The sequence below is a fragment of the Notamacropus eugenii genome, chromosome 6, assembly GCF_028372415.1.
Source record: "Notamacropus eugenii isolate mMacEug1 chromosome 6, mMacEug1.pri_v2, whole genome shotgun sequence".
NCBI lineage: Eukaryota > Metazoa > Chordata > Mammalia > Diprotodontia > Macropodidae > Notamacropus > Notamacropus eugenii.
This window is the reverse complement of record NC_092877.1, coordinates 189928968-189956876: the sequence shown is the minus strand read 5'-3', so window position 1 is coordinate 189956876 and position 27909 is coordinate 189928968. Positions and strand designations below refer to the sequence as shown.

Here is a 27909-nt window from a genome sequence, read left to right as displayed (position 1 = left end):
AAGGCCTGAGTTTAAAATCTGCCTTCTGACACTTACTAGCTGTGTGACCCTAGGAAAGTCACTTAAACTCTGTCTGTTTCAGATTCCTCATCTGTAAAATGGAGAAAATAAAAGAACCTCCTTCCCAAGATTGTTGTGCGGATCAAATGAGATAACATTTATAAAGCACTTAGTACAATTCTGGAACATAGTATTTAACAAATGCTTATTTCCTTCCTTCATACTTTAAAAGGAAAGCAATATTTACTGTAATAGAGGTCCACATAATTTCATGTACAATCCTTATTTTCTGTTTACATCATAAATGAAATAATTTGGTATTAAGTTCAGAATTTTTTAAGTAAAAAAAGAATAAGGATAGAATGAATTGGGAATCAGTTCTACTCTCAGCTCTGCCACTCTCTAACTCTGTGACCTTGGGCAAGACACTCACTCACTTCAATTTCTTGTCCTATAAAATGGATGAGCTGGTTAACATTGTCTACAAGGTTATATGCAACTCAAAATCTGATTTTCTTTATGTGGAAATTTCTAGCATCAGTGAAAGAACAGTGGTCTCCAAAGTGTGGTGAACGTGCTGTACTCCAGGAAAGGAATGATATAATCTATTGGCAGGTGTAGGGGTGTGCGTAATATCTTCTTTGACCATCCAATCAGATAAGTCAAAATCAATCCTTATGATTATAGCCGATTATCAACCTGACCACCCCCTTCACTTTGGCAGATGGTATAATGAGTTTGAGGGTCAGTTCTTGAGAAACTGCTGCAGCCAATCCATGCCTACTTCAGCAAGGCAAAGGCCAACAGGACCCCTACCCCTGGTGAAGCTGCTAAACTTGCCACTGCCCTGACCTCACCCCTGGTACCACCTGAGTGGAAGGCTTTGTGGCCTTCCTCTGGTAGCTAACACAAATGCTCCACTGCTGGCATTCTTGCCCTTACTACTTCCTCAGCATGAGCAGAGGTCCCACTGCACTGCTATTTTTCCTTTCTTAGCTGCTGCTGCTACTACTGCCACCATCTGTCCCATAACTTCTCTCTGGACCCAACTCTCCTTCCTTTACCCAGGTAGCCATCAGGACCCTAGAAAAATAGACATCAAGTTCCCAGAGCAATGTTGGTACCTGTTCATATAATAAAGGGTTTGCTGAAACTGGCTATATCTCTGTGAGCTCCTGCTTAAGTTAGTTATTTTGACCCTAGGAGAATTTTTTTTTTTTTTTTTTTTTTTTTTTTTTTTACCACTGGCTTAACCAAATGAGAAGACAGAAAAGGAGACCAAACTCACCATTATTCAAAGATCCTGGATTGATCCTGACATTTGGTGATTCATAGTCTGTGACCTTCAGGCAGTCCAATGACTGCTAAGTTGTTTCAGGTGTTACAGAGAGACTTCTTAGCAGTATTGGCGCTATTTATGCATATAATCAATGACAATAAAATTACAGAAATCAGTTATATGTAATTTTTGTGCTATGATTGTCATGTATTATTTTTATTCATATAAACCGTATATGTTATATGTTGATATAAATGATTCCTTTCTTTGGCTTATCTTGTTTTGTTGAGATGCAATCTTATGACTCTATGTGAAACTTTGGAAAGAATTAGGCTTACAAGGTAAAATATTCCTTGCTCTCCTAATTTGCTTATGGTATCACCCTTCATGACTAAATCCTCTACCCATTTTGACATTATCTTGGTATGTGGTGTAAGATGTAGGTCTCTGTCTAGTTTCTCTCATACTATTTTTCAGTTTTCCCAGCAGTTTTTTGTCAAATAGTGAATTCTTATTCCAGAAGCTGAAGTCTTTGGGTTTATCAAACAGTAGGTTACTATAGTCAATGACAACTGTATCTTGTGTGCCTAACCTATTTCAATGATCCAGAACTCTGTTTTATCCAGTACCAAACAGTTTTGATGATTGCCGCTTTATAATATAGTTTATGATATATGGCATATAATATAGTTTAGATATACGGCATCGCTAAGCCACCTTCCCTTGCATTTTTTTTCACTAATTCCCTTAATAATCTTGACCTTTTGTTCTCCCAGATGAATTTTATTATTTTTCCTAGCTCTATCAAATACTTTTTTTTTGTTATTTTGATTGGTATGGCACTGAATAAGTAAATTTATTTAGTCAGAATTGTCGTTTTTATGGTATTAGCTTAGTCTACCCAAAAGCAACTGATATTTTTCAAATTCTTTAGATCTGACTTTATTTGTGTGAAAAGTGTATTATAATTGTGTTCTTATAGTTCATGGATTTGTCTTGGCAGGTAGAATCCCAAATACTTTATATTGTCTATAGTTACTTCAAATGGAATTTCTCTTTCTATCTCTTGCTATTGGGCTTTGTTAGAGATATACAGAAATGCTGATGATTTACATGGGTTTATTTTATATCCTGAAATTTTGTAAAAGGTGTTAATTATTTAAAGTAGTTTTTCAGTTGATTCTCTAGGATTCTCTAAGTATACAATCATATCATCTGAAAAAAGTGATAGCTTTGTTTCCTCATTGCATATGTTAATTCTTTTAGTTTCTTTGTCTTCTATTATTGCTAAAGCTAACATTTCTGGTACAATGTTGAATAATAGTGGTGATAATGGACACCCTTGTTTCACCCCTGATCTTAATGGGAAAGTTTCTAGCTTATCCCCTTCACATATAATGCTTGCTGATGGTTTTAGATAGATGTTACTTATTATTTTGAGGAAAACTCCATTCATTCTTTTGCTCTCTATGATTGTTGTTAATGTTTTTTACATAGGAATGGGTGCTATATGTCATCAAAAGCTTTTTCTGCATCTATTGAGATAATCACATGATTTCTGTTTGTTTTGCTATTGATATGGTCCATTATGCTGATAGTTTTCCTAATATTGAACTAGCCCTGCATTCCTGCTATAAATCCCACCTGGTCATAGTGTATTATCCTCATGATAAGTTGCTGTAATCTCTTTGCTAATGTTATTTAAAATATTTGCATCTATATTCATTAGGGAAATTGTTCTATAACTTTCTTTCTCTATTTTGGCTCTTTCTAGTTTAGAAATCAGCACCATATTTGCATCATCAAAAGAATTTTCTAGGATACCTTCTTCACCTTTTTATTCCCAGATAGTTTATATAGTATTAGAATTAATTCAAATTCTTCAAATATCTGGTAGAATTCACTTGTAAATTCAACTGGCCCTGGAGATTTTTTCTTAGAGAGTTCATTGATGACTTGTTCAATTTATTTTTCTGAAATGGGCTTATGAAAGGATTCTATTTCCTCTTGTGTTAATCTGGGTGGTTTATCTTTTTTGTAAATTCATCTATTTCATTTTGATTGCCAGACTTGTTGTCATACAGTTGAACAAAACAGCTTTAAATTATAGTTTTTAATTTCCTCTTCGTTGGTGAAGAATTCAGCCTTTTCATTTTTGATACTGGTAATTTGGTTTCTTTCTTTTTTAAGTCCAATTTACCAAAGATTTATCTATTTTATTGTTTTTTTTTTGTAAAATCAGATCTGAGTCTTATTCATAATTTCAACAGTTTTTTACTTTCAGTTTTATTAATCTTTCCTTTGGTTTTCAGAATTTCCAACTTGGTCATTAACAGGATTTTCAAGTTGTTCTTTTTCTAGCTTTTTTAGTTGCATGCCCAATTCATTGATTTCCTCTTTCTCTATTTTATTCATTTAAGCATTCTGAGATATAAAATTTCCCCCAAGAACTGCTTTGGCTGCATCCCTCGAGTTTTGGTATATTGTCTCCTTACTGTCATTGTCTTTGATGAAATTATTTATTGTTTCTATGATTTGTTGCTTTACCCGATCATTCTTTAGGATTAGATGGCTTAATTTCCAATTAACTTTAGTCTATCTTTCCATAGTCCTTTATTACACTTAATCTTTATTGTATTTGTATTTTTATTGTATCTGAAAAGGATACATTTTATATTTCTCCCTTTATACACTGGATTGTGAGATTTTTATGCCCTAATACATGTTAATTTTTGTATAAATGCCATGTACTGCTGAGAAAAAGGTGTATTTCTTTATATACCCATTCAGTTTTCTCTAGAGGTCTGCCATATCTAACTTTTTTAAAGTTCTATTTACTTCCTTAACTTTTTTCCTGTTTATTTTGTGATTAGATTTATCTAGTTTTGAGAGGGAGAAGAAGAGGTAGAGGTACCTCACTAGTATAGTTTTGCTGTGTATTTCTTCCTGTAACTCACTTAGCTTCTCTAAGAATTTGGATGCTGTACGACTTCATGCATTTATGTTTAATATTGATATTACTTCATTGTTTATAATACTTTTTTATCAAGATGTAATTTCCTTCCATATCTCTTTAAATTAGATCTATTTTTGCTTTTGCTTTGTTTGAGATCAGGATTGTGACTACTGCTTTTCTTTTTACCTTTAGCTGAAGAATAATATATTCTACTCCTTTCTTTTAACTTTATTCTGTGTGTATCTCTGTGCTTCAAATGTGTTTCTTGTAAACAATGTATTGTAGGCTTATGGTTTTTAATCCACTCTGCTATTCACTTCCACTGTCTCCCTCAATCTGCCCTTCATTTCATCAGCCCCCTTTCCTTTTTTTCCTCTTTCCCCTATGACCTCTGCCTTCCCTTCTATCCACCCCTCCCTTTTCTTTCCTCTTTCTCCTCCAACTTTCCTATCGTGTATACACCCAACTGAAGGTGTTGAGCCCTCTTTGAGCCAAAGCTGATGAGAATAAGGTTCAAACAATGCTTACCCCATCTCTTCTTTCCCTCTACTGTAATAGATCGTTTGGGATTCTTCATGTGATATAATTTGCCCTATTCTGCCTCCTCCTTTCCTTTTCTGCCAGTACAATCTTTTTTTCACCCCCTAATTAATTTTTTTATGTCATCGCATCAAAGTCAATTTATACTCTTACTTTCTGTCTATTTGTACTCCTAATTGCCTTCATAGATATACAGTTCTCAAGAGTTACAAGTATCATCTTCCTATGGAGGGATGTAATAGCTTAACCTTATTCAATAACATGTTTTTTTTTTTTCCCTTTCTTTTTTATCTTTTTATGCTTCTTTTGAGTCTTGCATTTGAAGATCAATTTTCTCTTCAGCTGTGGTCTTTTCATCAGGAATAACTGATTTCATTGAATATCCTTCTCTTCCCCTGAAGGATTACACTCAGTTTTGCTTGGTAGTTGATTCTTGGTTGTTACCCAAACTCCTCTGCTTTTCCAGAATATAATATTCCAAGGTCTCCTATTCTTTAATGTAGGAACTGCTAAGTCCTGTGTAATCCTGATTGTTGTTCCATGACATTCTTTCAATGATTATTTTATCCTCTGGTTTTAGCACATCGGGGCAGTTTTTTCACAATAATTTCTAGAACGATGGTGTCCAGACTCTTTTGTTGATAGTGCTTCTCAGGTAGTCCAATGATTCTGAAATGATCTCTCCTGGATCTATTTTTCAGGTCAGATTTTTTTTCCAGTGAGGTATTTTACATTTTCTTCTATTTTTTTCATTTTTAAAAATTTTGCTTGACTGATTCTTGATGTTTCATGGAATCATTAACTTCTACTTGCCTAATTCTAATTCTACTTTTTAAGGAGTTGTTTTCTTGGGTGAATTTTTTTCTTTTACCTTTGATCAATTATATTTTTTAATGAATTGTTTCCTTCAGTCCATTTTTATCCTTCCTTTTTCAGGCTCTTGACCCTCTCTTGTATACCTCTCATTTCTTTTTCCAATATCTCTTCTACGTCTCTTACTTGATTTTTAAAATCCTTTTTGAGCTCTCAATTTTTAATTTTCTTTTTAATTGCGCGCGTGTGTGTGTGTGTGTGTGTGTGTGTGTGTGTGTGTGTGTGTGTAAAAGAGGTAGCGATGGAGTGAGAGACGAAAATGAAAGATGCCTTTGAGGCTTGTGATCAATTCATATTGCCCTTTGAGGTTTCACATGTAGGCATTATAGCATTATTGTCCTCTTCTGAGTTTGTGTTTGGTCTTCCCCGCTACCATAGTAGTTCTCCATGGTCAAAATTCTCTTTTGCTTCTTGCTCATTTTTTTGCCTATTTTGTGGCTTTTAAAGTTGAGGTCTCTCCCTGCAGCACAGAGGACACAGTCCCATACTTCTTGTGCTAGGTGCAAGGATCTTGTCACAGGCTTTGTATGCTGGGGCCTCAGGTGCTGGCGGCTAGCTCACTGTGCTAGGATGGTCCAGCATACCTGTTGCTGCCTGGTTTTCAGGGCTAGCAATTTGCCTTCCATGCTGGGGTTGAAGGCCTCACAGCTGACCTCCTGTGCCACCGTCCTCCTGAGCCAGGATGGAGGGGCCTTAGTCGCTGATCTGTGCTGTGGCTAAGAGCCTCCTGCTGCCTTGCCTGGACTCTGTCTGCTCTGGGCTGTGGTCCCCTTTTGTCCAAATGAGACAGACCTTTCCTGAAGTCCTTTTAAATTATCTTAAGCTGGCCAATTGTTTCACTCCATCTTTTTGTAGGTTTTATTGCTCTAGAATCTGTTTCAAGGCTTGATTTAATGTTGATTCTGAGGGAAACTGGGGACAGCTCAGGCAATTGACTTCTCTCCACCATCTTGGCTTCAACTCTGAAAAGACTTAAGAATTTTGATCAGCATAATTTCCAACCACAATTGCAGAAGACTGATGTCAATCATTGATATCTCCTGGTAGAGAAGTGATCAAATTAGGGTGCACAGTGAGAAATGTTTTTTAATGTGGTCAATGCAAGATTTTTTTTTTATTAGACTATACATATTTTTACAAGGGTTTTGCTTTTATTTTCATTTCAAATGTGTATGTGTGTGTGAGTGTGTGTGTGTGTGTGTGTGTGTGTGTGTGTGGTGATGAATGAAGTGAGAGATGAAAAGAAAAGAAACTAATTTTTGTTCGTTTTAATTTTAGAAGAGAAAAGAAAAAATTTTTAAAAAGACTCAGTTAAGGGATAGCTAAGAACAGGATTCCAAAGCCTGTATAAATCACTTGCCACTACAATTTTCTTAGGGCTTATTCAGTAGAAAATTGAAAAAAATATTTAGTTTTTCTTAGGTTCCTTGAGAAATCATCAAACCACCAGTCTAAAATTCCATTTCCTCTCTTCTATTGAGCAGATTCCACATTTGGATCTCATTCTGATGAACAAATTGCTTGAATAATGAAGAACTATAAAATCTCTAATATTGTGGAACTATAGACCTGTTTAAATCCTTTATAAACTTTTCTCTCCTTAAGATTTCTTGGTCTAGAATTAACTAAAAGGCTGCATAATCTGCTTACTGTACATTATGCTTGCCTAAATTTCTTCTTTTTATCCTTTTAAGGCCAGAAGTGTTTTTCAAGAGAGTTCTTGAAGCTGTTGTTTAGTGTTTCTGGTATTAAATCAGCTGTCCATCATAGATTTAACTGTATCTCAGAGATGTGTTAGTGTCTGCTCAAAGATATTAAAGGCTGTTTGCAGCTAGGTGCTCTAATGCTAACAAGTAAGTATGCAAATGAAAGAACAGTATATTCTGGGGATTGTTAGTGCAGTCTGTGTGATAAGTAATGGATCTGATGACCTTCCCCTTTTGCCTAGACATCCTTCTGCAAGCTTCTGCTGTTTAATACACACACACACACACACACACACACACACAAACACACATACATATGAAAGTATGTGTGTATATGTATATATGTATGCATGTATGTGTGTGTGTGTGTATATATATACATATATACACACACACACACACACACACACACACACACATATATATATATATATTTAAGTTTCTGGAATAGTTTTATAATGGCCACAAGTTTCTCCTTTGTTGTCTTGCATCTTGAAGTGTTGCCTTCAGTCTGCTAGTCTCATTTAGTGCAATCCAGTAGTGATTTCAAAGTTCTTCTCAGAGTAGAGCTTCCCTGGGAATAGCATGACTCTTGAGCCAACAAACCCTGTCTGAAAAAAGAGGTCTCATTTAGATGGGGTGTGGTGCCCAGTGGTTAAATCTTTATAGACCACAAATGGAGCCAGCACCATGGGGGGAGAAAGAGTATGATTAAGATGGTGATTACTTTTCCATGGTGTTATGAATGTTGTGCTTTAGCATATTATTCCTATGTTAATACTGTCCAGGGATATTTGTTTATATGTGCTTATGTATATAAACATATGAAATATATAATATTGTGCATTTATACACCTGTAAATCTGGTATTAACATCAATTAAATGCACACGCCTTAAAAAGAACGCATAATGAGAAAAACAGCTGCTTATGGTTTTTGCATGAGCCAGACTGACACAGTACACTAATAAGAAAGCATGCCTATGACTATGTCTAGAATTATAGTTTACTAAAGATTCTTAGGATTATCAAGAATCTTCATCCATAGAAAATTTCACTTTGTCAAAGCTGGTATCTTCAGCTGTGATTGGAAGAATACCTTTTTTTTTCGTACAGGACCAAGTCACATAAAAACTTAAAGCTGTGATTTCATAGAGGGGATAAAGGGCGTACCAAGTCATTCCTGCTTATGAGTCACAGAATAATGAAATTTTCGAGTTTGAAAGGACATCAGAGGCCACCAAACATAAGCCATATCTGAAGAAAGAAATATTCACTATAACACATGAAGCAAGTGGCTATTCAGTCTTGGCTATAAGATCCCCAACGAGAGGAAGCCCACTCCATCCTAATGCATCCCATTACACTTTGAGAAAGTGCTAAATTTTATTGATTTTTGCCCTCATGTCAAGACAAAATTTGCCACTTTGTATGTATGTATAAATACAGAACAACATTTCAACATCCACTAATGGTTCATAACTTATTTTTCTGGGGCCAAAGAGAATGAGTTGAATTCCACACCCACATAACAGTCTTTCACATACTTGTCAATATTTACCAGTTCAGGGTTGTGCTGGAGCCAGCTCATACTATTAACTTTTCAATGTGATACCTATACTTCACAAATTATTTGCAAAAAATGAGAAATAACACACCCTATCAGAATCCTTTGGTGAGACAAACATAGTCTTAATACCTAAGCCTCAGCAAGATAAAACATCAAAAGAAAGCTATACGCAAATATCATTTATAAACATTGACTCAAAAATTGTAAACAAAAATCCTGTCAAGCAGAGTACATCATTTTATTACAGAAATCATTTCTTATGATCAAGTGAGATTTATACCAATGATTCAATGATGGTTCAACATGATGAAAACAATCAACATAATTAATCACATTAAAAACCAAAACATCCAAAACCACATGATATCCATTGATGCAGGAAATGCCTCTGACAAAGTACAATATTATTTTATGGTAAAACTCTATAAACTGCAAACACAGAGTGATCCTTTTTAATATCTTAAAAAGCATCTATCCAATCAACTTAAGTATCATATGCAATGGGAACACACTAGAACCTTTCCCAATACATTAAGGGGGTGAATCAAGGATGCCTACTCTTCTTACTATTATTTGATATAGTTCTGGAAATGTTAATAATAGCAATAAAATAAGAGAAAAAAATTAAAAGAATAAAGATTGGTAAAGGGAGATAAAATTATCTTTGCTGATGATATGATAGTTTACTTGGAAAATCCTAGAGAATCAAATCCTGGAGAAAAACAAGATACTAAATGAGAAAATTATTAGCTTAGCAAAGTTATGTGTTATAAGATAAATCCTAAAAAATCAACAGCATTTCTATGTAATAAAAATAAACTCACGAAACAATAATGAGAGGGAAATCTCATTTCAAATGCTTACAAAATGTGTACAATGCCTGGGATCAACCTCTGAAAGTACACAAAATACTTTGTGGATTCAATTACAAAGTTTTCCTTTGAGAAATAAAGAACAACTTAAATAGCTGGAGAAATTTTTGGTGCTCATGGCTAGACCATGCCAATATGATAATAATGCCAATACTACCAAAAATAATTTACACTTTCTACGTTACACTAATCAAATTGCCAAGGGGCTTCTTTACAATACGTCACAAAATAATAACAAAACTCATTTAGAAAAACAAAAGAATTAGAACAGCAAGAGCAATGATGATAAGAAGTAAGGATTACGGAGGAATAGCATTTCTAAATCTCAAACTATTATTATCAAACAACAGTCATAAAAGCCATCTGGTATTGGTTAAAGAATGAATAAATCAATGAAACAGACAAGGGAGATTGAGAAACAATAGAATTCAATAGCCCAGTGTTTGATAAAATGGAAAACATAAATTATCTAAGGAAAAACTCTGTTTCTGAAAAGAAAAAAACTACTTGGAAAACTGGAAAGAAGTCTGGTAGAAATCAGACCAGCAGCTTACACGCATCTACAATACATTTTAAATGGACATATAACCTTAATATTAAAAATCATACTATAAAAAATTAAAAGAGAAAAAAGATCATGAACTGTTCTCAACTATGGGTAGGAGTTGTATTCTTAAGCAAACAAAAAATAAAGTCAATCACAAAAGATAAAATAATGACTTTGATTACCTGAAAGTGAAAAGCTTCTGCACAGACAACATTAATGAATTTAGGGAAGTGAATGAATGGAAAAAAATACTTGAATAAAATATCTCTGATGAGAATTTGGTATACAAGATATATGAAAAATTAATATATATGTATGTATGTGTGTGTGATATTATAGCCACTCCACAGAAGAAAATTGGTCCAAGGCTATAAACAAAAAATTCTCAAAATAAAGAGTATTCTTAACCATAAGAAAAAATGCTCCAAATCACTAATTATTAAAGAAATACAAAGCAAATCAATCCTGAGGTTTCCCTCATACCCTCCAACCTGGCAAAAAATGATACAAAAAATGACAACAGTCAATACTGGAGAGGTTGTGAAAGGATAGATAAACTAAAATTATTAGTGGAGTGGTGAAATAGTAGTACCATTTTGGAAAGCAATTTGGAATTGTACAAATAAAGTGACTAAATTTTCAGTGCCTCTGAACCAGAGACTCCAACCATCAACAAGGAAAGAAATCAAGGTAGATGTCCTTCTATTGGGGTATGGTTAAACTAATTGTTGTATATGAGCATAATGGAATATTACTGTGCTATAAGAAATGATGCAGGTGAATGCATGAAAGTATGCAGAGAAGCATGAAAGGATCTACATGAACTGATACAAAGTAAGCAAGTAGAACCAATATATCGTGATTAGTACAACAATGTAAGTGGAAAGAACTACCCACCAAAAGATGAAAAATTAATATAAATCATAAAGATCAAGGAGGACTGAAATGAAAAAGCAATGGGAAAGACAATCCCAACTTAGCCCTCCATGGAGGTGAGAGATCTACATGTTACACATTGCACATGCTTTCAGATTTCTCAATGTATCAATCATTTATGCTGACTTTTCCCCACTCTCCAAAAACACTATTTATCATATAGGATGTGTCTCTGGAGGGGAAAAGGAAAGTATACTTAGGATAACTATGGTGATGTGAGAAACAGAAATGAAAACTTTTGAACTTCAGAAATTGCCAAGTGCTACAAATCAGGAATTGATTTATTTGTTGATTGTCTAGACTTAAGAAAGTGATGGAGAAAATGTAAAAAAATCTAGATTAAGTTTACATGTGTTGTGCCTATATTTGGGGGGAGGGTGGAGAGGGGAGAACCAAGTATGGAATACTTAATAGCCCATTCCTAGTTATTGAATCCTGTCTTCTTCAGGCTCAATATCCCTAGTTCCTTTAATTAATCCTCAAATGGCATGGATTCTGGGATTTTTGTTATTCTGTTTTCTCTTCTCTAGACTTTCCACAAGTTATCAATGTCTTATCTAAAATGTAGCACCCTGAATTAGACACAAGAATCCAGCTATGGTCTGACCAGAATAGAATGAAGCAGGACTATCAACTTCTTTTTTGTAGAAGTCATGCCTTCCTTAGTGCAACCCAAAAGCACATTAGTTATTTTGGCTGCAATATCTCAAGACTGACTTACTGAGTTTGTGTTCCATTAAAACTGCCCAAAACTTTCAGACAGCCTTCTGTATAACCATGATTCACTCATTCTGGACTTGTAAAATTGTTTTTGTTTCAATCCAAAGGTCTATCTTTACATTCGATCCTACTGAATTTTATCTTATTAGATTCTGCCCTGTGATCTAGCCTTTCAAGATGTTTTTGCATCCTGACTCTGATATCAAGTATGCTAACCATTCCTTCACTCTGTGAGTTACTTGAAAAATTTGATGAGGATGCCATCTATGCTGTTATCCAAATCACTGATAAAAAGGTTAAGTGGGCTGAGCACAAATCCCTGGAGCACTACAGTGGAGATCTCTTGCCAAGAGGCAATTCTTTTAAGTTCAATCATTCTACCAGTTGCCAATATCATCTGTCCTGCATCTATCCATCTTTTCTACAAGAATAGCACGAAATACTTTATCAAACACTTTGCTAAAATCTAGGTACCTTAAATATTCAGAATTCCTTTGATCATCCAATTTAGTAATGCTGTCAAAAAAGAAAATGAGGTTAGCCTGGCATGACCCATTCTTAAGGAAGCCTCTTTGTGATCACTGATTTCTTTCTTCTAGCTGTTCACTAACCATCTCTTTAATTCTAGAATTTCCCCAGAAATTGAGTTCAAACTCACTGGCCTACAAAGTTTATAGGTTTAGTTTTATTTAAATTTTTGAAAGCTGGCACAATATTGATCTTTTGACAGTTCTTGATACTTCTCCTATTTTTCAAGTTCTTTCAATTATCCAATTGTTATCTAACAATTATCTAACTGAGGCACAAACTGTGCCTCAGCAATGACAGCTACCAGTTCTTCAGTATCTAAGGATATAGTTCATTTTGGCTAGGGGATTGAATTCAGGTATTTTCTATCTCCTTATTTACCTTAAGTATCAGTTTCTTATCAGGCATGTTTTTCTTGAACTTTCAAGTTCAAAAGTCACCCTCTTTGGCTAAGAAAAGAGAAGTAAAATTAGAGTAAAGTAGTCATTTTCTTAATATTATCAATTTTCATTGTCCCACCAACTGCATGTAGTGATCCAGTCCCTTCTTTGAACTTTCCTCTTTTCTCCGATATAGCTGCTCCACCTCATTTTTCTTCCTCGAAGAAGTAGTATTATTCAGATCTCAGGATGTGTGTAAGACTAATGATTACTACTATTTGTCATCATATAAGACAGCTAACAGTTAAAGCTTCCCTGGTTATAAGATTCCGAGCAAACAGAATGATTCTCTATTTATTCTCTAGAACATAAAGTTTGAGTCTATACCAAGCAAATTTTCAGAAACCATGGTATACTATCTTGTTCGAACCAGACAGAAGGGAAGGTGAGAACCTAATTCATTGAGAGGCAATTAGAAAAGTTTGCCTCAAAAACTTTCCTCAATGAAGCACGAATAATTTTATCATTAAAGCTGGAAACAGAAGTGAAAAGACAGGGTGAGACCTATTTGGCTGGTCACATACTTACAGCTGTTTCTGTCTATGCTACAACAAAAATTCTGGGATAAAAACAATCAATGAAGCATTGGAGTTTGAGTTCTATAGTGACAATCACTTGAATCCTTGAAAATACCTCGTTCACAACTTTTTAAAGCTTTTTCATGGATTTCTTTTTCATGGAGATTTAACCTTACTTGATCTTCCTTGTGAATATCTTGAACTATGATTTCTAGAGTTGACTTCATAGCAATAATTGCTCCTATATTTGGATCATAAGCTACACTTTTCAAAGGTCTTTAAAATTTTCTTCATCTACTCATTATGGAACCCATGTTAGACTATAAAGTGTTCCTTTACAGAACGGAGAGTAATTCAGAGAAACACATCCACAAACACTGAATTTGCTAAGTAAGTTCAACTCTATTTTTCAAACTATAAAAGCTTCATATTTTTGTAGCATATATTAAAGACAGAATAGGAAAATAGAATGAGTTATAGAATTGTTCACCCTTCCCCCCAACTTGTTTTCCTTTATGTACTAAGTTAAAATAGTTTTGCAGATTTTTCTAGTTCACTTCAATTGTCTATTATTGTTAAATATAAACACATTTTAATACTTAAGTTAAAACTTCATTTTTAAAATTTAAAGTATGCAACAAATAACATTTATTTAAATAATGAACTTAAATGATCTGACATATGAAAGCCTAGTAGAATTTGTGTTATCTCAAAGATAGATTTTTTTAAAAAAGTTTTCATTTGTAGGAAGCAAAAGACAAAAACAGGAAAACCTTTTTGAACATATTAGCATATTTGAGGGAGAGAAAAGATGGGGCTGAATGTTTTCCCTCCATTCCTACCCTCTCTGGCCTTTTCCAATCTGGCCGGGCTTATTAGTCACTGAAGCCAATCAACAAGCATAGCCCCAGGTACACATTGCCCCATGTGTTATTAGGTGAAGTAGGGAAGATAACCTCTGAAGTATTTGTCTAGCTAGATTCACTTGTTCCACTGCATTCTCCAAATGAAGGCAGATGTACGTACACTTTAAAATGGCTTAAGAGACTCCAGGCTTTCAGTCTCTTCACAAAGTGACCATGATCATGTAGTAAGCACTGGATTGGCCAATAACAGCCTTCTCAGGGAGGGTGAGGCAGGACCACTTCTGGAAAGTTCATCAGGTACGGCATTTGGGAACATTTGGAGATGAGAAATGTCTGCTTCAAGCCACATGGTGAACTAGTATTGAAAGTATTTGTGTCCTTTCTGATATGATACAGTAAAGCCCAGTTGGTTTTATGCTCTTATACCTACCCAAAGATAAATCATTCTGTTAATACATGGTATGAGTCTTTCATTTTCAGCATTTATTTTGTGTGTAGGAATAAAATCTCTCTCCCACATTTGATTTATATGAATATCTTTTAATTCATTATTATCTTTTTATTATTTTATTATCGTTATTTTATTATATCACATATTATATTATTAATTTACTATTCATTATTTATTTATTTATTTATTTATTTATTTATTTATTTATTTATTTTTGCTCATCCTATTGTGATTAAAATATTTTTTCAGTGGGATAAAAACCTCTCACACTTATCTGACTAAACACAAATAAACTAGACAGGAACAATTTTAAGGTCCAAAGAGACACCAATTTTGTTTTAAGGCTGCTGGTAGCTGACACAACATCTCCTTTCTATCTTCTCCAGCCTTCTTGACATACCACACTGATTTATTCAGAAGTCTCCATCTCTACAGGAGTTTTTGAACAGCTCTGACTGTTCTTCCTCTGTCTATTACCTGTCATGCCTGGAGCTATGAGACCTGGGATTCCATGATCAAAAGTTTTAGAAAGCGAAGTATGTGCCTTTCTTTTCTCTCTGTTAGGGGAGGCAAACTGAACCTATCAAATTAACATGGATTAATGCAAACTAAGTTCTGTAATAACAGAGTAGTAAGATTTTCTCTAGAGAAAACACCAACATTGCAGCCCTGTAACAGGGGAATAGGCAAAGGGAAAGATACCTAGCTGTTGAGGAATAAGGAAACTACTCTGAGGAGGGTGGTCTTCCCAGCTTACTTCTGACCTCAATAAGTCAAAAGGAAAGGCTTATCATAAGGACAGCTTCTCTCTACTCTACCTCTTGAACACTCCTCTTCCCCAAAAAGACCCAAGACAGACTAAGTTAAGTTCTTATGAATCATGTTAGCAGGTCCTTCCCACTCATCCTACTGAACCTTATAAACTAATTTATAATGATCCTACACATTCTATCCTATGCTTAACTGCATTTTTAAAAGCTCTTTTCTGCAGTTTAGTGCTCAAAAGTGAAGGAAAAATAAATTTTTTTTCTTTTACCAAAGAAAAAATATTTAAATCAGTTATTAAAAAATTAAGGTATTGTACTGTTATAGATGAACATTTTGATCCTAGGGGAAAAATAGGAAAAAAAATTCAGTTTAATAAAAAATTGCTGAAACCTGTGTGAAGAAATACAACTTTTAGATAGGATTTGAACAGCCTTGAACCAAAAATGTAGTGTAATACAAAAACAAAGACTCATATGACATTGTGAAGGTTGTAGGATGATGCTTTATGTATACATATACAATTAGATGGCATAAAGGGGTAGAGAAGGAATTTTTGTTTATCTCTCTCTTCATATATATATATGTGTACACGTATATATATGTGTGTGTATACATATACACACACATATATATATGTATATGAAGAAACACATTCAATGACACAAAAAAAAAAAAGATGTAGGACCATGCTAAGGACTTTAGAACTGCAGAATATTATGGTGTGTTGGCTCATTGATGGGTGAGGGAGGGAGGGAGAGAGAGATATCATATACATATCTGGAGGCTGAGAGATGATTAAAAAAGGATGTTTAATTTCAGAGAAGAAATAATCAGGAGTTTCTGATTTAAGCTGTAGGAGATGTACAAGGTTTAAGAGTCAGGAGAAAGAAAACTGAGGATAAAAATTAAAAACCATCAAGAGAAGAAATGGCAGACACCAAAAACAGTCTGTTGAAGCTGTTTGAAGACACCCTAACCAAAGCATCCAGTGAACAAGAGGAGACTGGTAATTCTCGACTAGATGAATGAAGAATGAAGTTTCATCTATTTCCCTTTATTGCCACCTAAAGTTTTAGAGAGATGAAGCTTCTCAGAAGAGTATATTAGCTTCTTCTGGCCCTCTGGTTTGACAGAGAAAAGCCAAAAGAGGAAAGACAAGTATTTCTGTTATTTTGTTACATAAGAATTGGTGAGGCTAGTTTGCCTCGCTGAGGGTTAACCTCCTCGGTTCGTTGTGATCTTTTCCTTTCTCTAGCTTCTGCTATGCATCTTAAGAGGTCACACTTTCAAATGCTCTTTTAAGGGCGATTATAATTTGATAGGTATTAAACAATAGAAAAGAAGAGAATTTATTCAGTTGGAGAGTGAGGAAGACCAACAAATAAGCAGGAGGTTTCTTGTAGTACATGTTCCTTAATGGATCAAAAACATCACAGGCTATAGTGCAGAGATGTGAGTTATATGAACACATGGTTTTTCCTCCCTCATGTACTTTCCTTATCAAGTTTCTTTTCTTCCATACTCTTTTCCACAGATTTGCGTTCATCCATGAGAGTTTGTTCATAGGATATTAGATATTTAATTATTTCTGCACTTGATTTAAGATGAGGCCCTGTGATAAGATTTCTCTGGTCTTACTGGTAAGTATATTTGCTTAATTTTGTCATTAATCTAAATGACGTTGTTCAGTCATTTGGCAGTTGTGTCTGACTCTTCATGTCAGGCTCCATTTGGAGTTTTGTTAGCAAAGATACTGGGGTGGTTAGTCATTTTCTTCTCCAACTCATTTTACAAATGAGGAAACTGAGACAAATAAGATTTGCCCAGTGTCACAGGTAGTAAATGTCTGATGATGGATTTGAACTCAGGTCTTCCTGGCAGCTGGTATGGCACTCCATTCAGTGTGCCATCTAGCTGCCCCTAATTTAAATATTATTTAAAAATTAATTTCAATAGGTAACCTTTAAATCTAAATGTCATTGTGAATGTTTGGTTGAGAAACCCATCAGAGCAAACTCGAGATTTCGAGTGGTGAGTACAGAGAGTCTACAAGGCTGTCCCAAAAGCCTTAGTGCATTAATAAATGTCAATTATTATATTATTTTAATTATTAATTAATAAATGTTAATTATTATAACCTAAGCTGTAAGTAATCTCCTCTCCTACCCCAGTCCACAAGACAGAACCTCACCTCAGTTCTCTTTACAGACCAGGTTCCTCCAAGACAAGCCCAATTCTGATCATGCGTCTGGGCTCAGAGAAGAGAGGCCAAGAGGCCTTTAAGGGACAAAAGAGCAGGCATAGCGTTCCAGCCCTTTGGGCCTCATTAGTAAGTAGTAACTTACTAATATAATTCCAAGATGATAAGCAGGGCATTATCAGCTTCAGGTGGGACTAAGATTGGTGAATCACAGAATACAAGATCAGAATTGGGGTGGCAGAGGGGGGAAGGAGCCAGTATGGAAAAGTGGAAAGAACACTAAATGTGGCATTTGGATCAAAGCCATGACTCTTGAAATAACATTTCTTTGAGACTGGAAAATGAGAATTCTGGAAAGTATGATGAACATTTAGACAGAGCTATAACATATGCTGAGAAGGAACTGCAGAATGATTCCAGAGATAAGTACCCTGGAGACACTGGTGCTGAGAAAATCTAGGACGGAGACGTCAGCACCCTTTATCAGGAACAACCAGACCTGAGAACTGATTACTGGGAAAGACTAGCCCATATCAACTTTTTTTTTTTTTTTTTTTTTTTTTTTGTTTTGGAAGACACTGGCAAAATTCCAAAATAGAGTTCTGCTGCTGTCTTGGGAATTCTGCTTACTGTTCTTTAGCTTTATCAGCAATGAGTGTTATCCAGCAGACCATCAAGCTGATACAAATTTTCTCTCCTAAAGAAAAGCAATGTGGCCTCAGAAGAGGAAAGAGAGGTGAGAATCCTTTGCTTACTCAGGGAGATGAAGCCATGAAAGGAGAGAAATGGCTTATTTTATTCCTACCCCACTACCTCCATGCAGCTGTGGGCATATGGCACTTAAAGTATGTAGCCTGCCTAGACAAGCCTGTAGACAAGCCCATAGATTGGACAACAGTAGGCCCCTGCCTAAGGGCTGTTTTCTGGACCCTCCTGGCTTAAGAGTGATTATCAATGGCTATTTCCCTCCCAACCTGATGTAGTTATTTTTCTTTGCCTCATTAAAGCGGCCATCCCCTGAGTACTTCTTAAACAGGCCTATTCACTGAATGATATTACCTCACCCTAAGTGAGTACCTGAATAGACTTTGGTCTAAAGGGGCCAAAGTCTCCCATTGCATCCTGGGCCATCTCTAGTCATCTTGATATTTATCTGGTCACTGGATTCAGATGGCTCCAGAGGAGAAGTGAAACTGCTGACCTTGTACAGTCCTCCTTCACTCAAAACAAAGTCAAGTGCAAGGCATGTCATCATTTCTCTGATGGCATGGTCTTCTTCAGCAATGAAGGATGAACATAACACCCCAGTTGGGGCAGCATATATGGCAAGAGTGGTGTTGACTGGCCTCCCAGTGTGGTTAATATCTCATCCTCTCCCACTCTCTGAGATGTGTTGTGAGGACCTTGCATCCTCCCTTTAGCATGAATGCTCCCTTCTCCTTTCTTTCTTCTCAAGAGACTTCTCTCTGCTTCCTGTAAGATGTAAGGAGACTGCCTTTTTAGATGCAGTCCCAGCCCTTATTAGATCTTCAAACTGAATGCATTAAGGATTTCTGTCCATTTCTCTAGACATCCATCTTCACTGCACTCTAAATCTTTGGGTAAAGGCGTGTTCCACTAAGATTAGATATGCCTCTGACACAGGTGATTGGTGTCATTTCAAGCCACTTATTATTTTAACTGAAACCTGAAAATCTTGTGTGGTTTCACAGGGCTTTGGAACCCAGAGAATTTTTCTTCCTATGGAACTTACTATATGCTAGACACCTGATACAAAGGCAAACATGAAATAGTCCCTGCCCTCAACGAACTTACATTCCATCAGAGAACTGGAAGAGCCATATTCATGTTCTACAGCATTGCAACTAGGTCTTCATATTTCGAATCTCCCCTATTAACTGGGTTTTCTTGTCCTTGCATTTTGTGGAAAATTGACAGGAGTTGCTATTTATTAAGCCTGTTCTTAGAAGGCCTTTGCTTTCTTTTTGCCTTTTATGCCCAGGAGCCTGGGCACATGGTTCCTCCATCTTTTCAGATGGAGAAGGTGGGGTCTAATGTTATGCATTCTCCAATCAGGACAGCACTGAATCAAGGATAGGGGTTCTAGGCACAATACAGCTGCTTAACAAAAGCTTCTTGACTTGATTTGACTAGTTGCCCTCTACATAGGATCCTAAAGCTGTGTATTTCTCTTTCCTTCTTTGATTGCAAATAATTCTGTAGGAACCACATGAGTGTCAAATGAATACATTGTAATGGAATGGACTGTTGAAGAACCAACCAAGTTACCTGAGTTCTACTTCCAGCCCTGCCCACAGGGAAGGCAAGGGAACAACCATGTATTAAGTGCCTACTATGTGCCAGGCACGGTGCTAAGCACTTTACAAATATTATCTCAAATTATTTTCACAGCTATTATTATCTCCATTTAATAACCGAGAAAAATGAGGCAGAAAGAGAACATGCTCAAGGTCACATAGATACTAAGTATCTGAGGCTGGATTTGAACTCAGGTGTTTCTGAGGCCAGGTCTAGTGCTCTAACCACTGTTAATGATGAGGGGAGAGGCTTTCATTCTGAACCATCCTTGGACCTATACTAGCAATATTTAGGAGGGAAAGATATATGCATAATTTTGATTGATCTATTAAATTTCAAACGCTGCTTTTTAGGTAGAGGGAGAAGGACAGAGTAAGGGGGAAAGAGAGATAAATAGAGGCAGAGAGAACCAAAGAGAGTGAAGGAGAGACAGAGACAGAAAGCTTTAGAGATACCTGGGTTTAAGTCACATCTATGACATGTAACTTCTCTATGACCTTCAGCAAGGCATTTAACTTCATGGTGTCCCAGTCCTCTTTCTAAGATTATAAATTTCACAACAGGTGTTGATCTATATTGTTAGAGGCAGTTCCTCCCTGAGAGTTCTCTATACCAATAAAAGCCTAGTTTAGTTCAGTGGTGACAAAATTGCTACACTTAAAAAATAATATATATGTATATGTTGACAAAATTAGAAATATATTCTGATTCTTCTTTCCCTCATAAGAGGGGGAGGGGGAAAAATCACAAATGAGAATACATTTTGTCAATTTATACATAAGAATGACAAATATATAATATTAGAGATAAAAGTGTTCTCAGCAAGCATCTTATTCAATCTGATAATTTTACAGATGAGGAACCTGAGGGTTACCTAAGATCATAAAATTATTAAAAATCTAGACTCAATTTCCAAGTCCAATTCTCTTTCCTTTATTTAAATACCAAGAGCAAGTATGAGTCAACTCACCCTCCACCCCCAAGAAAGGGCATGGATACTAGTGGAAAGTGATTGAAATTAGTAAAACATGTAGCTGAATGTTTTTTGTTGTTTCATCTGAGATATAATAATTTTTATTTTCCCTCATATTGCTTTTAGACTACAAAGACAAACAATTTTTTCACCTACCAGAATGAACAATAAAGGGAGGGAATTAGAATGTTGTGCAGTGGGAGAGGTAAGGCAAAAAAGAACTGTGCATCCTCCCCTTGTATGTCTAAGACACACGTTCTTCGCACCTACTCACACAGCTTGAACAAAGGAAACTTAGGCTCTATACCCTTAGACATGCTAATCTTTGACAGCTCACTAAAGTAATTGTAAAATGCAACTGTACATCTTAGAATAGATTACAGATTCAAACGTATATATAGCATATGTGTTATGCTAAAGGCATATGAGGAAAAAGAATAAGAATAGGACGTAGTTATTTTAAGCCTCTTAGACGTGTTGCCTGGTGATGAGAGAGCAGGTATTTAACTTGGAATGAAATCTGAGGAACTATGCTTTCCCCTCAAAGACTATGATGGAATAATTGAAAGTACAAGCCTTGGATATTTGATATGTAATAAATATGCCAGAAAAATCTTTCAGTCTTTTAAGTTGATATTTAAGTCCTGAACAAGAATTACTTTGTCCATTGCTGGTATTCAGTTGTCTTTTGCATAACATTTTGAAGCTATTTAAAATCACCTGGCAAAACACCTTAAGGACTAAGAAATTATATAATCACTTGAAATTGAAATTATACAAAAGAGTAATAAAAGAAGCTCTTTTCCTACATTGTTTGACCTATTCACACGATATTTACATGGTTGCAGGAGAGAATTCAGAGTGATATAGTCATTTCTCAAAATCACCATTGAAACAGAGTGGTGAGTGTAGAATAAATCATTACAGATCCTTGAGGAACACTTGACCTTGGACGTAGGTTTGGCACCTGGCGAAATATCCATTACATTCTAAGAAACTAACTCCTTGGACTTTGTTCTAAGTCATATGAGGTTCGGAAACAGTTAACATATGAAAAAAATATACCCAGGATTGTATATTTTCCATACAAAGATACTAAAGTACCTTCACATAAGGCAGTAATTTGTCCAGTGACTAAAAGAGTCCTTTAAGACAGTGTTCTCTAGAGTAGGGGCACTGGCATAATCCCAAGGTATTTGTGATCAATCAATTATGTGGTCATGTCTAATCCACCCTATGTACTGACAATTATGGGATGATTTCAATTTAACCACACCTACTCCCATCTGTTATTGACTCACTCCTCCCTGCCCACTTCCCAGTCAATTAATAAACATTCAATAATAAACATTTATTAAATGCAAAGCACTTAATAAAGCACTGTAGATATTAAGAGGTTTAAAAAAATAGTCCCTGCTTGCAAGGAATTCACAATCTGGTGGATTAGAAAATACGCAAATAAGTACATAAATACCAGCTACATACAGGATAAATAAGAAATAATTGGCAGAGGGAAAGATACTATAATTAAGAGGAACTGGTCTTTTCCTAGAAGATGGGATTTTAGTCAAGACTTAAAAGAAGCCAGAGAAGTCAGAAAGCAGTTTTGAAGAGGAGAGAGCTCCAGACATGGAACAAAGTGCAAGAAAATGCCCAGAGGGGAGACATGTAATGTCTTTTTCAGGGAACATCCAGGACGCCGGTGTCACTGTATCAAAGGATACAAGTCAGGGAATAGGGTATAAAAGAGTGAAAACATAAAAGGGGGTTAGGTTATGAAGAGGTCTGAAACCCAGACAGCATTTTGTACTTGATCCTGGAGGTGACAGAGAGTCATTTGAATTTGAGCAGGGGGGTGAATGTGTGTGACATGGTTGGATATTTGCTTTAGTAAAATCACTTTGGTGACCAAATGGAGGATGGGTCAGAGGAGGTAGAGACTTGAGGCAGGCAGAAACAGTAGTAGGCTACTGCAATAGTACAGGTATTAGATGATGAGGGCATACACCAGGATGGTGGCAGAAGAGAAAAGGTGTCATATTCAAAAGATGTTGTAAAGGTGAAATCAACAGCCTTGACAACTGCTTGGATATGGAGGGGTGAGAGTGAGGAGTCATGGATGACTCCTAAGTTACAAGCCTGGGGGACTAAGATGATGGTGTTGCCCCGTACAGTAGTGGGGGGAGGATTTTACCAGGGTGGGGGGAGGATAATGAGTTTGATTTTGTATATGTTTAATTTAAGATATCTACTGAATGTCCAGTTTGAGATGTCTCAAAAACACTTGGAAATATGAGTTTGGTAACCAGCAGTGAGGTTGAAGTAAGATAGATTGATTTGAGAATCAGCGTCTGAGATGGTAATGAATCCACAGGAGCTGATGAAAAGATCACCAAGTGATCTAATATAAAGAAAGAGGAAAAGAGGGTCTAGTACAGAACCCTAAGGGACAACTACAGTAGTGGGTGTGATCTGGAAAAGGAACAACCTCCTAACTTCCTCTCTTCTGTACTCGGCATTAACCCACATGGCAATTATAATCTAGCCATAACCAGGGCACATATCATTAATATTTTGAAGAGCCTTCTTTTTCCCTCCAATGTATCCAATGTATCCTTTCCAATATACTTTTGCAGCACAAGAACATATTCTCAGTGAAGGGTGAGCTCAGAACTCTTAGACACTGACCAATGGGTAAGTCCCCTATCCTTTTCTCTTGAGTAGTACATAGTTAATTATACAAGATGAGAAGGCATGAATGGGTTGTGAACTTCATTGAAGATGATATTACACTCTTCCACTAATTTTCTCCTCCACACCTCCTCATTTTCCCTATTTCTTTTTAGGGCATCACCATCCTTCTAGTCACCTGGTTCCACAACTTTATTCCCCCAACATACCTAAGAAGTTATTAAATCTTGCTTTTTCTCTCTCCACAACATCTCTCACATCTGACTCCTTCCCTTCATTATATGGTGGCCATTGGGCAAATCACATCCCCAGGCACAGAAAATGTGGATTTATATTTTAGAGGGAATTTCCTCATGGAGAATTCCCTATGCCAATGAAATCACACCTCTGGTTCAGATTAAGCAAAAATATTATATAACGCAAAATATAATACGTTCACAAAATTAACATTTTTCCTGATTCTTCCCCCACAAGTAGGGGAGGGTTAACTATCACAAATTCCTGTCAGAAATAAACTTTCAGTTTATGCAGAGGAATGAGAATTATAGAATGTTAGAGCTACAAGTGACCTTAGCAACCATCCAGTATAACCTGATCATTTTACAGATGAGGAAACTGAGGGTTGCCTAAGGTCATACAACTAGTAAATAGTAGGGTCTAGTTCAGTATCTTATCACCTCTCACCTGGATTTCTGCAACAGCCTCCTAGTATTGCTGGCTTATCACTCACTACTCTAATGGAACAGAACTGTCAGTTAAGTGACATAGTGAATACAGCACCAAGCCTGGAATGAGGAAGACCTAAGTTCAAATCCAGTTACAGAAACCTACTAGCTATGTGACCCCGGACAAGTTATAACCTTTATTTACTTCGGTTTTCTCATCTGTAAAATGTGTATAACACTAGCCCTGACCTCACAGGGTTGTTGTGAAGATCAGTCAAATGAGAGTATAACTACAAAGGCTAGCATACTTTAAGCTACCTTTGACCATGTCACTCAGTGAACTCTAGTGGCTCCCTATTTATTCTCCAATAAATACAAATTCCTCTGGCATTTAAAGCCCTATACAACCTGCTTTAACCTACATTCCTGGGCTTTTTATACATCATTTTCTGTCCTATGGTCTACAATCCAAGAAAAAATATATTCCTGGTTTTCTTCACAGTATTACTAAAACATTACTAAAACATATACACTTCCACAGGAAACGATACCATCAATTAAGCATAATCATGTAAAGAAAGGTAATGAAAAAGATAATGAAAGCTTTCTGCTGAGTTGAAATCACAGAAAATCCCCTTGCTTATTGTTATTATTTTTTGTATCATGTTTGAATGTTTGCGTACAAAGAGCAACATAACTCCTGCTGAAAAGTTAATATGATCACTGACTGATAGGAACAATTATCTTCTTGTTGCATTGTGTATCTTTCAATAAGAAACTATCTTTAACAAAGAAGTAATTTACCTTCTTGGCTACCTATGTTTATTAAATCAACTAAATATATATTACTAACAAACAATTAATACTTACAAGTATGCCCTATAAAATAAGACATACATAGGGATTTTAAAAAAAATAATGATGCATATTCAATCAGTTTTCTTCTTTTATGAGATCAAAAAAGCTTTTGGTATGGGTAATAAAAATAAAAATAAATTTACAGTATTTCATTATCTCATTATCATTTCATTATCTCATCCCTTCTAACTTCAATTTTTGTGTATATTTTAAATGTACAAAATATATTATTATAATGGTATGTGTATACAATTTCAAAATCATCATATATGCACAAATATTACAATAGTACATACATGCATGCACACACACATATATGGAGTGAAAGAGAGAGAGAGAAAGAGAATGGTAAAAATTTTCACTGAAAGTGCTATGTGATCAAAAAAATTTGGGAGACACTATTAGAGGGATTTTTCACAGGTCTACATAGTCTTTTACGAATTCATTATTAGGTTGTTAAGTTTCAAAGTCTAGATGACTATAGCTGAAAGAAATTTCCAGGCCAAAATTGACCAATTGCCTTCCCCCTTACTGTAATGCCAAAAAAGTTGTTGGTGAAACAGTCAAATACTAAGTATACTTAAAGCGTAGATGATTTCAGAGAAGGCTGACAACAAATTAGGGACTGAACTTGGGTATTATTTAAAGAGAACTTAGCTTTAGCAACAACATTTGAAAGAAAAATAGAAATTGGTCCTCTCTTCTGTGCAACCACTTTTGCTTCTGAAGTGACAGGGGTAAAGAATGTCATACTGCTGAAAGAACCGAATCACACAGTATTTATTTTCTTACTATAAATGAAATTGTTAGGCAAAAAAAAAAAAAAAATGCAACTCAATAGAAAGATGACTGCTGATTCTCCTTGGAAAAGCAAAAAAAAAAAAGAATTCATCCTTTAACACTCGGTAAACTCTAGTAGCTCCTTATTGACTCCAAGATAAAAGCAAACTCTTCTGACATTCAAAGACATTTACAACCTGCTCTACTCAACCCTCCTTCTGCATCTAGGAATGGACACATTCTTGATCTTGCCATGACCCAGAAAATCTGAAATTCCTTTATTCATCATAATCTTATATTCAATCTTTCTCTATGTCTTACTTTTCCAAAATCTAGTTTTCATTCTCATCCTGACCTCCACCTTTCTTAATGCTTTCTTAGACCATTAACCATGCTTTGACTTCTTTCCTCCTTTCCCAATTTTATCCCTTTTATAAAGTAGTTGAACTCTATGTAACTCCTTTATTTTTAAATCCCTTGCCCCATTATCCTGTGACTTTATACTTTGCCATGTCTCAAACCGGGATTACTTCTACCATCTACTTCCTCCTCTCCTAATCACATGATGCAGAATGAAGATGGAGGAGGATGGAGTTAAGATGGTGGAAAAAAGTCAGGTACTCACATGAGCTCACCCAAATTCTTCCCTGAACAATTTTAAATAACACTTTGAAACAATTTCTGGAGTGGCAAAAGCCACAAAAGGAAGGAATGAAACAATTTTCCAGCCCAAGACAACTTAGAAGGTTGGAAAAAAGATCTGTGGCACAGGATGAAACCAGTGTAGATCATGCCCTAGCAAGCCAGCAGCAGCCCTTGGGGGCAATTGAATCAGCACAGGCAGCAGTGACTTCCAGGGCTTTCAGCCCACAGACAGTAAGGGGGCAAGCAATTGGTCAGAAAGAGGTTATAGTAGTCCCTTTGCTGGCACAGGGGGCAGAACTCTATTGCATTACCCATATGCTGAATCAGTTCACAAGAGACATGGAAGAACTTTTACAGTGGAGGGTAAGATGGAGGAAACTGGGGAGGAGCATATAAGCCTTGCTCTCATTGAAAATGTATCAAAGAGGGAATTACATACACACTCAATTGGGTATAAAAATCTATCTTAACCTACAAGAAAGTAGGTGGGGAAGAGATAAGAAAAGCAAGGGGGTTTTTAGAAGGGAAGATAGATTGGGGGAGGTAGCAGTCAAAAGCACAACACTTTTAAGGATGGAAAGGGTGAAAGGAGAAAGATGGAGAAAATGAATAGGGGGGAAAGAGGATGGAGAGAAAAGTTTTGCAACAAGTTTCTCTGATACAGGCCTCATTATAGAGAACCGTGTCAAATTTATAAAAATAAGAGCCCTTTTCCAAGTGATATATAGTCAAAGGATATGAACAGGCAGTTTTCAGATGAAGTAATCAAAGCTATCTATAGTCATATGAAAAAATCTCTAAATTACTGTTGATTAGAGAAATGAAAATTAAAACACCTCATACTACTTCATACCTATCAGATTGACTAATATGACTGAAAAGGAAAATGATAAATGTTGGAGGGGATGTGGGAAAATTAAGACACTAATGTGTTGCTGGTGGAGTTGTGAACTGATTCAGCCATTCTGAATAGCAATTTGTAACTATACCCAAAGGGCTATGAAACCGTGCATACCTTCTGATCAGCAATACCACTATTAGGTCTATATCCCAAAGAGAAAAGAAAGAAGAAAAGAATCTATTATTTAAAAAAAATATTCATAGCCACTCTTTTTGTGAAAGCAAAGAATTAAGATTGAGGGGATGCCCAGCAATCGGGGAATGGCTGAACAAGTTGTGGTATATGATTGTGATGGAATACTACTGTGC

General features: G+C 35.8%; 2 long non-coding RNA genes across 4 annotated transcripts in view; both read right to left on the bottom strand.

Moving 5' to 3' along the window:
* The window catches only part of LOC140512507 (uncharacterized), a 204353-nt gene that overhangs the window by 130495 nt on the left and 45949 nt on the right, over positions 1-27909 (bottom strand). The gene's annotated exons all lie outside the window — the stretch shown is intronic.
* LOC140512509 (uncharacterized) overlaps positions 5831-27909 on the bottom strand; it is a 43167-nt gene continuing 21088 nt past the window's right edge. Inside the window, exon 2 of the long non-coding RNA XR_011969783.1 lies at positions 5831-7965. This is a non-coding gene — a long non-coding RNA (uncharacterized lncRNA). The remainder of the gene's footprint in view (positions 7966-27909) is intronic.